We start from the raw sequence: 12,138 nt of genomic DNA, 5'->3' as shown, positions 1-12,138 counted from the left end.
CAATACGGGGTGTATGACCGGTCACCAAAATTATATCTACACCCGTAGGGCTAAAACACCCCAAAATGTACTATAGGAGAATTTGAATAGGTGTCAATTCTTCGTACATAGGTTATATGCTATCAAAGTTGTTGTTGTTGCCTACTCGCTTTTAGCTTATAACATTGATTTCTTTAAAATTGTTTTCAACGCATTTATTTGCTCCTGTTTTCTAAAAAAAAAAATTAAACGTGACCCGTGTCGCGAGCATACACCAATATTGTTTGGAAAGTTTGAATTTAACACGACCGACTTATTTTCTGGGCTAGAACAAGTGTTGCACAATCGCTATCCCACTGTCGTAAGAGTGCGATTGTGCCACAAAACAAGCGTAATTGTGCGTAAGACTCATTTAGGCACGTGTGGTAGCTCCAAAGGCAATCTGGATGATTGTTATGTATATTAAAAAAATTATCGAAATAACCCTAGGGTGAGAATTTATGATGCATTTTGAAGTTAATGCTTTCGGTTGTGCTATAATGGAGGAATGGACATTGTGACTAGTTGCTCTAGTTATTTATGGATGCCGATCACGATGATGGTCTGACAGCCAGGCACCGAAATATTGAAGACCTATTAGGAGAAGGTGAACCACCGGGACTGGCGGCGCGCGAGCTCGAAGAAGAGGTGTCGAATTGCATGCCATCAGCGCGGATGAAACGAAATCTTTCCCCAAACAAGAGAAGAACTCGTGCTAGCTGAAGGCCATGTAGGAAGAGATGATGTCTGTCATTGACAACAAGACGTGGAGTCTAGAGGATATGCCGCCAAGACATCGAGCCATAGGGCTCAAATGGGTGTTCAAGCTGAAGCGTCACGAAGAGGGAGAAGTTGTAAAGCACAAGGCCCGTCTTGTGGCAAAGGGCTACGCCAGAAGCAAGGGGTGGACTTCAAAGAGGTGTTCGCGCCGGTGGTAGGGTTGGAATCTGTCCACCTGTTGTTGGCGATCGCGGACATCACTCCTGGGAAGTCCACCACATGGATGTGAAGTTCGCTTTCCTTAACGGAGAGCTGAAGGAGATCATCTACGTCTGACAACCACCTGGCTTCATCGATAATGACACCCCAGCAAGGTACTGCACCTGCACAAGGTGCTCTACCAGCTTCGACAAGCACCACGACCCTGGAACAAGAAGCTCGATAGTATCCTGTTGTCGCTCAAGTTCAAGCGTTGAGCCTCTTAGCATGGGATGTAGACGTGCGACCACGGCAAGAAGCGGTTGATCATGGGAGTGTAAGTCGATGATCTCATAATCACTTGAGGCGACATGGAAGTTCTTAGAAGATTCAAGAGGGAGATGTTAAAGACCTTCAAGATGAGCGACCTTGGCGTGCTTAGCTACTACCTCGGCATCGAAGTGCAGTAGAGTACTACCGACATCACCATCTGTCAAGGTGCGTATGCGAAGAAGCTACTAGACATAGTTGGGCTGGTAAACAGTAATCTTACAAGGATGCCAATGGAGGCCCGTCTCCAGCTAAGGAAAGTCGGCACTACGCTGGCGGTGACACCACCAATTATCGCAGCATCGTCGGGAGTCTGCGCTATCTGGTAAACACATGCCCTAACCTTGCCTATTCCATTGGATATGTAAGTAAGTTTATTAAAGCATCAACGAAGGAGGATCTTGTAGCTGTCAAGCACATCTTGCGCTATGTGGCTAGAACCAGAGGCTAGGGTGTGAGATACTGGGAGAGGAAGAGAGAAGCTTAAGCTGGTCGGCTATAGTGATAGTGACATGGCCGGTGACGTTGATGATCATAAGAGCAACCATGGGATGATTTACTTCCTCTCAGGTGGCGTGATCTGCTGGCAATCAATTAAACAGAAGGTAGTTGCTTTGTCTTCTTGCAAAGCAAAGTACATTGCCGCTACGATGGCGGCCACATAGGGGGTCTGGCTTGCGCGACTATTGGAGGAGCTGATCGGAAAAGAAGGCAATCCACCAATACTATACATGGACAACAAGGATACAATCTCCTTGATTAAAAACCCAGTTTTGCACAACCGGAGCAAGCACATAGAGATCAGATTCCATTACATTTGGGAGTGTGCAGATCGGGGACTTATCAAGATTGACATTCGAACAAAGGAACAGCTTGGAGACATCTTCACCAACTATCTGATGCGAGTGAAATTTGAGGAACTATGCTCAAAGATCGGAGTTCAATCAATAAGGTAGATATACCATAGGTTTTAGAAGAAAATTGTTAAATAAAGCCTGTGCAAAGAACTTGCCCTCGAGTGGCAAAAATTCAATTGGCCACTCCAGCCATTTTTAGAGGGTAGAGTGGTGCAAATTCATTTGGCCACTTTTGCCATTTTTAGTCTAGGTTTGTTATTTAAATATTGCAATCAAACAAGGAACAAATGTACTAGTTTTTAGCAACAACAAAATCCAAGGTTTTTGCTCTCTTGCACTTTCGGTTATTTTCTTCCTGTTCTCACCCGCGGTGAGCTGCTCAGTCAAAAGACAGCAGATGTCATCGATGATGACATGTATGGATTTGTTGGTGTTGCTTTAGGGGCATTTTCTAAGTCTGTTGCATCTCTGTTGGAAGATAAACTTAAATGTTTTTTTTTGTTTTTTTTTGCTTTTTTTTAATTCAGTCTAAACGATTTAATTACGAGGGCATAATTATCCCAGGGAGGGAGAGCAAATAGGGGAGAAATTTACCGAAGGGAAAGTAAATGGGTGAAAAAAAAAATCGTGGGTAGTTAAAGCCAAATTTGCCTCAGGAAATGCTATAAAAAAGCCTCATGTGTTCAAAGTAATAGTGCAGAGAGAAGTAACAACAAGAAAGAGAAGAAAAATATTTACTGTCTGAATTAGTGTGTAATAACCTCTTGAGAATTTCTTTGTCTCCTTGTCTCTGTCTCCCCCTACGACACCTCCTTTCTAAAAGTTTCGTGAGAATTATCTAAACGAGTTAGATTCAGAGCGAGCGTTTTATTTCGAGGTTGGTATCGGAGCAACTTTAGCTTACTTCATCAAATTGGTATCAGGGCGATTTCAATTCTAACAAATTGGTATCAGGCAGCATTAGTTGGCATTAGAGTTGCGTTCAATTTCTACAATCTCCCTCTTCTTCTAGAGTAATGAACTCTATAACAGTCTGCTTGTTATCGCCAACGCTGCACCAATCCCACTTCTTATCTTCTTTGAATACGACATCCCTACTTACATTAATTTCTTAATGTTGCGGATCATATAATCTGTGTGCCTTGGTTCCATCCTCTACGCCAAAGTACACCATCTTTTGGCTTCTATTATCAAGCCTTGTTATATATGGTTTTGCAGTCTTAACATATGTTGTACAACCAAAGAATCTTAGGTACTCAAAGTGAGGTGTCTTGTCAAACCATCCTTCGTAGGAGATGCAAGCTTCCAGCGCCTCTGTCAGTAAACGATTTATAAGATAAACCGCATGTCGTATCGCCTTGCCCCAGAAAATCGCTAGGACTTGCATGCTCTTGAGTAAGCTTCTTGTAGTGTTCATTATGATGCGATTTCTTTGGTAGACTACACCATCTTGTTGTAGAGTGTACAGAGCAGTGAGTTGACGTTTGATACCTTCCTCCATTTGAGAAGTTTTGGGATAAGAACTCGCCATCTCGATTAGTGCCAAAGGTTTTCAACTTCTGATCATACCCATTTTCAACGAATCTTTTGAATTTCTTGAACATACATTTTCCTTTTTCTTTGAGAATGTACACCACATCCAACAACTATAATCATCGAAAAGTAAAAGAAAATACTTATTACCCCCAATGATGATGGGGTGATCAGACCACACAAATCTGCATGAACCAGTTGCAGTATCACTCAATACAGAAGCTTGTTTGAGTTGGGAACAACTGTCGTGCTTGTTTGCAGACTAGAAAACATTCACATAGCTGTTAGGATGTATGATCTTAGGTAGCCCCGTAGCCATCTTCTTCTCTCCCGTCATTTTGAGCATCTGAAAGTTCACGTGCCTAAGTCTTGCATGTCATAGCCAAACTGGGTCTGCAAATTTCATCAGTAGAGAGGTGGGTTGGTTGGTCTACAATAGTATCCTGTATAAACGGTTATGCGATCGTTTTACCTACATCAACAAGGTTCCATTTCTATCGAACATCTTGAGGGACGAGCTAGCTAACTCCACTCTGCTTCCTTCTTCCGTCCGCTGACCAAGACAGATAATGTTACTCTTCAAGTTTGGGATATAGTACACATTGATCAGTAAACATTGGTCACATTCTTGCACTGGAATAAGATGGATCCTTTGCCTTAGATCAGTATAATTGATCCATCGCCAAACTTCACATTTCCAATAACTTCTCATCAAGCTCCTTGAACTTTGTTCAATCTCCGGTCAAGTGGTTGCTTGCTTCATTGTCAAGGTACCACATGTCCGTCTCCACTCGATCTTCTCCTTTTGTGAGAATGTTCACCATAACCTTCTCTTCATTGAGCATCAGCAGGTTAGGCATCTTCTTGAATAACATCAGTACGGCTCTTGATCTTAGTAAGTGTGAGGTTTCCCTCCTCTCGAGCTTCTTCTTGCGGCACTCTACTGCATAGTGCCCATATTTAACACAAGAGTAACACTTGATCATACTATTGTCCTTCTAAGGGATGGAATTATCGTGGGTTTGTAAGCTATTGTCACGACCTCCTCTGCCACCACGTCTGCATCCATGTCTACGACCACGCCGACGACCCTTGTTTTTCTTGTTATGGCTACCACATCCCTTCGTACTTGAAAAAGAAGAGTCAACCACATCATTCCTTTTCATCTGTGCGAGCCACTCCACATATGTGAGTAAGAAGTGTTTCTTCTTCTTTTTGTCTTCATAACAAAAAATTGTCTCCTCATGGACCTTAAGACGAACAAAAACCTTCTCAACTAACATGTTCTTAAGGTCATCGAACTGCTCGATGGAGGTAACAATTTGCATGAATCTTAGGGGAATAGCTCGACGGAACTTCTTGACTACGAAGATCGATCGATAAGATAAGGAACTTCTTGGAGGTAATAAATTCTATCTCTATAAGATGAGATATTTTCTATCTATAAAAAAAATAGATGATAGATTGTATGTCAAATAGCGACTCTGTGCACCAAATATTAACATATTGATACACATTCAATTTTTGTTCGAACAACGTGAAAAAAATTGAGACAGGAACGATACTCTTATTTGTTGTATTCAGTTCATAATATTTATTTAGGTTAGACTAAAAAAGTATTTTTTATATTCAAAACCCATTAGAAGGAAGGGACATTAGAAATCATATAGAAATGTTAGTCTTGAAAGCCCTAAAAATGCTAAGGTGTATTTGTATAACAACTTGATAGCATTGGATATAACATGCACCTAGGGCACGTCTCTAACTCAACAAACTCTTTTGATACAAATATGTTACTATACATTAACAATATTTACTATTAAAGTTTAACTGTTACCCTTTACGAATAACATATATTTAACCTATCAATATAATCATATGAGAAGTGATCTAGTGCCTTTATCAGCTACACCATACTACGTGATCTCTTTCCCTTTGAGACATTCATATTAAACATTATTTAACTAACCCTTAAAAGACCTACATTATAACTTGGTTACGAAGCCTATAACCATGAATCATAGCTAGGATACTTTAACTATAAACTTCAATTAACTTTATACAAACCCTTCGCAATTTAACATGCCTTAACACGTAAAATTCATCATTTCAACCATATAACAGATATAAATTAAATATCAATTCGTAAAAGTGTTTAATCTATAAGCAATACTTTAATGGAGAAATCCAAATAGTTACCGCAAAATCTAAGTTTGATTCAAGCTATTTTTCTCTTTTAAATTTTTCAAAATCTTTCAATTAGTTTCTAAAATAAAAAATTATAATAATTGCATTTAACAAACAAAGATGTCAAAGTGAATCAAAATAGATAAAAAATAGTCCAACGGGTCCAATTCAATTCAACCAACAACACTAGTTATTCAACCTCCATTTTCACAAATGGATGTTGAGGTGTCATTTTCCTTCAATTTCCATTTTACATATCATCAAGCTAGATTCTATCCTTAGTTGATGCCTTCACCAAAAGTATAGTGCTCATCCAGATGAATTTAATGAGATAATAATCAAGAAAAATCATTAACTCTAAGAGTAGAATTTTTTGGAGTACATTTTAGAAGATAAAAATAACCTAAAATCATTTTTGTTAGACTAAAACCCTAACCAGAATTAATTTTTCTAATTTTTCTAAGTGAGATTTTATTGAGTGTCTTAAAGGCTGAATTTTGAAATGAGATTAGAAGGAAAAAATGCTTTACAAATTCTTAAGAACTCAAGAAGAATATAAAAGAAAATAGTCAAAAATAAAAAATACTATTGAAATTTTTAACTCACATTCTTTCCCTTCTTAATCTTTACGATTGTTTCAAAAATCCATTTTAAATATTTTTTTTTTAGAAAACCTAAAAATAGCCATCTCCCTTCAACACAAAATTTTGTCTCCCAATGTCAATGAAAAAAAAATAGGAAAGAGCTAGGCTTGTTTAGAGTAGGGCACAAGAGCTAGACTTGTTTCACATGACCTAGGTCACTATATTTTTAGTAGACTGAGCATTCTAGGATCGTGAGCGATAATTAGTTACGTAGACCTTTGTGCTCTCAGAAATTGGATTAGCCTTAAAAAGCGACGTATAAATATGAGATGTGATTTAAACTACCTAGATACACTAAAAACCATGTAAATCTCCACTACGCCTAAGAAAATTTAAGACAGCTTACAAGTCCATTAATAGAGTGAACAATGTCACTAAAGCCGGACCACCTTCTATTCCCTCTACACCTTAGTAGCACTATTCAAAAACTTAGATCGAACCTCGTAGTGCGCCAACCTATTCACTATTGTGACAATGCAAGCTGACTAATTTTGAGGAATTAAAATTTAGTTCACCCTAGATATGAGATACACGGTCCAGTAGATCCGCATTGAAAAAATTAGTTCACAATAATATGAGTTGTCAGAAGTGGTATATGAAACCACACCCTCTTACGAGGACCAAAACTTGAGTCTAGCGACTTAGACCACTCGGCCATCCTGACTGCTTATTGTGAGATCTCACATTGGTTTGAGAGGGGAATGAAGCATTCCTTATAAGGGTGTGTAAACGTCTCTCTAGTAGATGCGTTTTAAAACTGTGAGGCTGACGACGATACGAAACAGACTAAAATAGACAATATCCGCTAGCTGTTCGAGAGAGGAACAAAACAATCCTTATAAGGGTGCGGAAACCTCTTCCTAATAGGCACGTTTCAAAACTGTGAGGCTGATGAAAATACCTAATGTGCCAAAATGAACAATGTCTACTAGCACTGAGCTTGGACATTTACAAATGATATTAGAGCTAGTCACCAGACGATGTGCTAGTGAGGACGCTAGGCCCTCAGAAGGGGTGGATTGTGAGATTCCACGTCTACTGGAGAGGGGAAGAAACATTCTTACAAGGGTTTGAAAACCGATCCCTAGTACATGCGGTTTAAAACCGTGAGGCTGACGACCATACATAACGAATGAAAATGGACAATATCAACTAGTGGTGGGCATGAATTGTGACAAGTGATTGCTTGGAATAACTTAGTTGGTTAGAGTGAACAACAAGGTCAAAGGTTCAAGCCCTCCTCCTTTGCATCCTTCTAACATAAATTTTAAATTAACTTGGGTTTGTGACATGTAAGAGAACTAACTCCAAGAGATATTCTCAAAATTTGATGTTTAAAAATCATGTTTTGACAATTTTAAATCTCTAGTGAGTTCAATTGATATCCACCATGGTACTTTTTCCATGACTACGAAATACTTATCATTTGATAAACTAATGATACTTTCGACCCTATCCCCTAATACTATTTCTAGTAGACGCGTTTTAAAACTGTGAGGCTGACGGCGATACGTAACAGACTAAAATAGACAAATCCGCTAGCTGTTCGAGAGAGGAACGAAACAATCCTTATAAGGGTGTGGAAACCTCTTCCTAATAGACACTAGCATTGAGCTTGGACTTTTACAAATGATATTAGAGCTAGTCACCAAACAATGTGTCAGTGAGGACGCTAGGCCCTCAGAAGGGGTGGATTGTGAGATCCGACATCTACTGGAGAGGGGAAGAAACATTTATAAACATTTATAACAAGGGTTTAAAAACCTCTCCCAAGTACATGCGGTCAGACTGACGGCCATAAGTAACGAATGAAAGCGGACAATATCAACTAGTGGTGGGCTTGAATTGTGACAATGATTGCTTGGAATAGCTTAGTTGGTTAGAGCGGACAATATCAAATAATGAATAACAATGATACGTTTCAACCACTAGTAGATTGTATACACTGTGTCTCGTGTTTTGCCTCACACAATAATATGAGATGTCAGAAGTGGGATTTGAACCCACGCCCTCTTACGAGGACCAGAACTTGAGTCTGGCACCTTAGACCACTCGACCATCCTGACTGCTAATGGTGTGTAGCTTGATTGGTTTGAGAGGGGAGTTCAGCATTCCGTATATGGTGTGTAAATGTCTCCATAGTAGACGCGTTTTAAAACTGCGAGACTGACGACGATATGTAACAGATTAAAATAGATAATATCCACTAATTGTTGGAGAGAGGAACGAAACAATCCTAATAAGCGGCGAAAACCTCTCTCTAATAGGCGCTTTTAAAACTGTGAGGCTGATGGCAATACCTAACGGGAAAAAATGGAAAATGTCTACTAGTTGTGCGCTTGGACTTTTACGAATGATATCAGAGCTAGTCACCAAGCGATGCGCCAGTGAGGACGCTTGGCCCACAGAATGGTTGCTTTGTGAGAACCCACATCGATTGGAGAGGTGAAGAAACATTTCTTACAAGGGTCTGAAAACTTCTCCTTAGTAGATGCGGTTTAAAACCATGAGGGTGACAGCGATACGTAACGAACGAGAGCAGACAATATCAACTAATTATGCTCTTGGATTGTAACAAATTGTTGGCTGGAATAGCTCAGTTGGTTAGAGCGTGTGGCTGTTAACCACAAGGTCGGAGGTTCAAGCCCTCCTTCTAGCGAAGTTGAACGAAGCATGGGTGTTGGTGCTTCCCCATTAATATAATAGTTTCAATCAAATTCGGTTGCTTTTTGTGACATGGTGTGTAAGATAACTAACTCGAACTGAAAGATATTCTCAAAAATCATGTTTTGACACTTTTTAAAAAGTATTTGCGAGTCAAGTTAAATCCACCATGGTAGGAAGTAGGAAGTTCTAAAATGCATTGGCGAAGTTCTTATTATTTAATGATAAAAAATTTATCCAAAGTATTTGCGAGTCAAGTTAAATCCACCATGGTAGGAAGTAGGAAGTTCTAAAATGCATTGGCGAAGTTCTTATTATTTAATGATAAACAATTTATCCACTGTGTCCTGCGTTTTTTCCTCACAATAATATGAGATGTCAGAAGTGGGATTTGAACCCACGCCCTCTTACGAGGACCAAAACTTGAGTCTGGCACCTTAGACCACTCGGCCATCCTGACTGCTAATGACATGTGCCTTGATTGGTTTGAGAGGGGATGTCCAGCACATGTGTTGTTGCAAAACCCCAATAAATTAGAACGTCGTTCAAAATTATGTCTATTCGTAGGATACCCCAAAGAGACGAAAGGTGGTTTGTTTTATGACCCTCAAGAAAATAGAGTGTTTTTATCAACAAACGCTACATTCTTAGAGGAAGACCACGTAAGAAATCATCAACCTCATAGCAAACTAGTATTAAGTGAGATTTCTAAAGAAGCTACTGATAAAACAACAAGAGTTGTTGATCAAGCTGGTCCTTCAACAAGAGTTGTTGATGGAGCTGATACTTCTGGTCAATCACATCCTTCTCAAGAGTTGAGAATGCCTCGACGTAGTGGGAGGGTTATAACTCAACCCGATCGTTACTTGGGTTTGGCAGAAACTCAAGTCATCATACCTGATGATGGCGATGAGGATCCATTGACCTATAAACAGGCAATGAATGATGGAGATAGAGATCAGTGGATTAAAGCCATGAATCTTGAAATGGAGTCAATGTACTTCAATACAGTCTGGGAACTTGTAGATCAACCAGATGGGGTAAAACCTATTGGTTGCAAATGGATCTATAAGAGGAAACGAGACCAAACCGATAAGGTACAGACCTTTAAAGCTCGACTAGTAGCAAAGGGTTATACCCAAAGAGAGGGGGTGGACTATGAAGAAACCTTCTCTCCTGTTGCTATGCTTAAATCGATTAGAATACTCTTGTCTATTGCCACATTTTATGATTATGAAATTTGGAAAATGGATGTTAAGATAGCCTTTCTAAACGGCAATCTTGAAGAGAGTATCTATATGGCTCAACCAGAGGGGTTCATTGAACAGGATCACGAGCAAAGGGTTTGCAAGCTTAAAAGATTCATTTATGGGTTGAAGCAAGCATCTCGATCCTGGAATATAAAGTTTGATACTGCGATCAAATCTTATGGCTTTAAACAAAATGTTGACGAACCTTGTGTTTATAAAAGGATAGTCAACTCTACAGTAGCTTTCCTGGTGTTGTACGTTGACGATATCCTACTCATTGGAAATGATGTGGGATTTCTGACTGACATTAAGCATTGGCTAGCGACACAATTCCAAATGAAAGATTTGGGAGAGGCTCAGTTTGTTCTTGGAATCCAAATTGTTCGAAATCGCAAGAACAAAACACTAGCATTGTCTCAAGCATCGTACATCGACAAAATGTTGATTCGATATAAGATGCAGGACTCCAAGAAAGGATTATTACCTTTCAGGCATGGAGTTCATTTGTCGAAGGAACAAAGTCCTAAGACACCTCAAGAAGTTGAGGATATGAGACACATTCCCTATGCATCAGCGGTCAGCAGTCTGATGTATGCCATACTATGTACTCGACCCGACATATGCTATGCTGTGGGAATTGTCAGCAGATATCAGTCCAATCCGGGACGTGCTCATTGGACTGCCGTTAAGAATATCCTCAAGTATCTTAGGAGAACGAGGGACTATATGCTAATGTACGGTGCTAAGGATCTGATCCTTACAGGTTACACTGACTCAGATTTTCAGACCGATGTAGATTCGAGGAAATCGACACCAGGATCTGTCTTCACTCTGAACGGAGGAGCAATAATATGGAGAAGCATAAAGCAAGGTTGCATTGCTGATTCCACCATGGAGGCTGAGTATGTTGCTGCTTGTGAAGCAGCGAAAGAATATGTATGGATTAGGAAGTTCTTAACTGATTTGGAAGTCGTTCTAAATATGCATCTTCCCGTCACTCTTTATTGTGATAACAGTGGAGCAGTTGCAAATTCAAAATAACCAAGAAGCCATAAGCGAGGAAAACATATTGAGCGCAAATATCATCTCATAAGGGAGATTGTGCAACGAGGAGATGTGATCGTTACACAGATAGCTTCAGAGCACAACATTGCTGATCCATTTACAAAGCCCCTCACGGCTAAAGTGTTTGAAGGGCACCTAGTGAGTCTAGGACTACGAGTTATGTAATCTAGGGCAAGTGGGAGAAATGGCATGAGTATGTGATGCCCTAGTTTATTGTATTTCTCTCTACTCAACGTTATAAAACCCCACTAGAGTTTTAGTCCAAGTGGGAGTTTGTTGGGTTTTATGTCCTAAAACTCATAGTTTGTAAACAAAAACATATTCTATTTTCAATAAAGTTATTATTGTTGTTTATTCAGTAAAGATTGTTATTGAATAAAGTGATTGTACGATCATTAATCTAAATCCAATAAACTAAGAACACTCTGGCTATAGTATGATTACTTGAACTATATGTAGAGATATAAGATTGGATCAAGTTCAAGTATATAGTCAAAATGATCTATAGTATAAGGATAAGGCTGAGTACCTTATTCCGGGGACACTATGGATGCGGCCCACTTTTGTATATGATATAAACAATGTGATCACTAAATTGTACATGTGGAGACATGTGAGTGGGGGCATCCTATGCAATGAGTATTGCATAAGATCGGACCATGAAGAAAACCA

General features: G+C 39.4%; 3 non-coding genes across 3 annotated transcripts; 1 reads left to right on the top strand and 2 right to left on the bottom strand.

Annotated features, from left to right (window-relative positions):
* Window positions 1-8,469: 8,469 nt before the first annotated feature.
* TRNAL-CAA (transfer RNA leucine (anticodon CAA)) lies at window positions 8,470-8,553 on the bottom strand. Its single transcript has one exon. It is a non-coding gene; the product is annotated as a tRNA-Leu (tRNA).
* A 519-nt stretch (window positions 8,554-9,072) lies between these two features.
* Window positions 9,073-9,146, top strand: TRNAN-GUU (transfer RNA asparagine (anticodon GUU)). The gene has a single exon. It is a non-coding gene; the product is annotated as a tRNA-Asn (tRNA).
* A 381-nt stretch (window positions 9,147-9,527) lies between these two features.
* On the bottom strand, window positions 9,528-9,611 carry TRNAL-CAA (transfer RNA leucine (anticodon CAA)). The gene has a single exon. It is a non-coding gene; the product is annotated as a tRNA-Leu (tRNA).
* Between the last annotated feature and the right edge of the window lie 2,527 nt (window positions 9,612-12,138).

This window comes from Cucurbita pepo, chromosome 16 (assembly GCF_057944985.1).
Source record: "Cucurbita pepo subsp. pepo isolate OVF chromosome 16, ASM5794498v1, whole genome shotgun sequence".
In the NCBI taxonomy this organism is placed as follows: Eukaryota; Viridiplantae; Streptophyta; class Magnoliopsida; order Cucurbitales; family Cucurbitaceae; genus Cucurbita; species Cucurbita pepo.
This window is presented reverse-complemented; position numbering and strand designations above follow the sequence as displayed.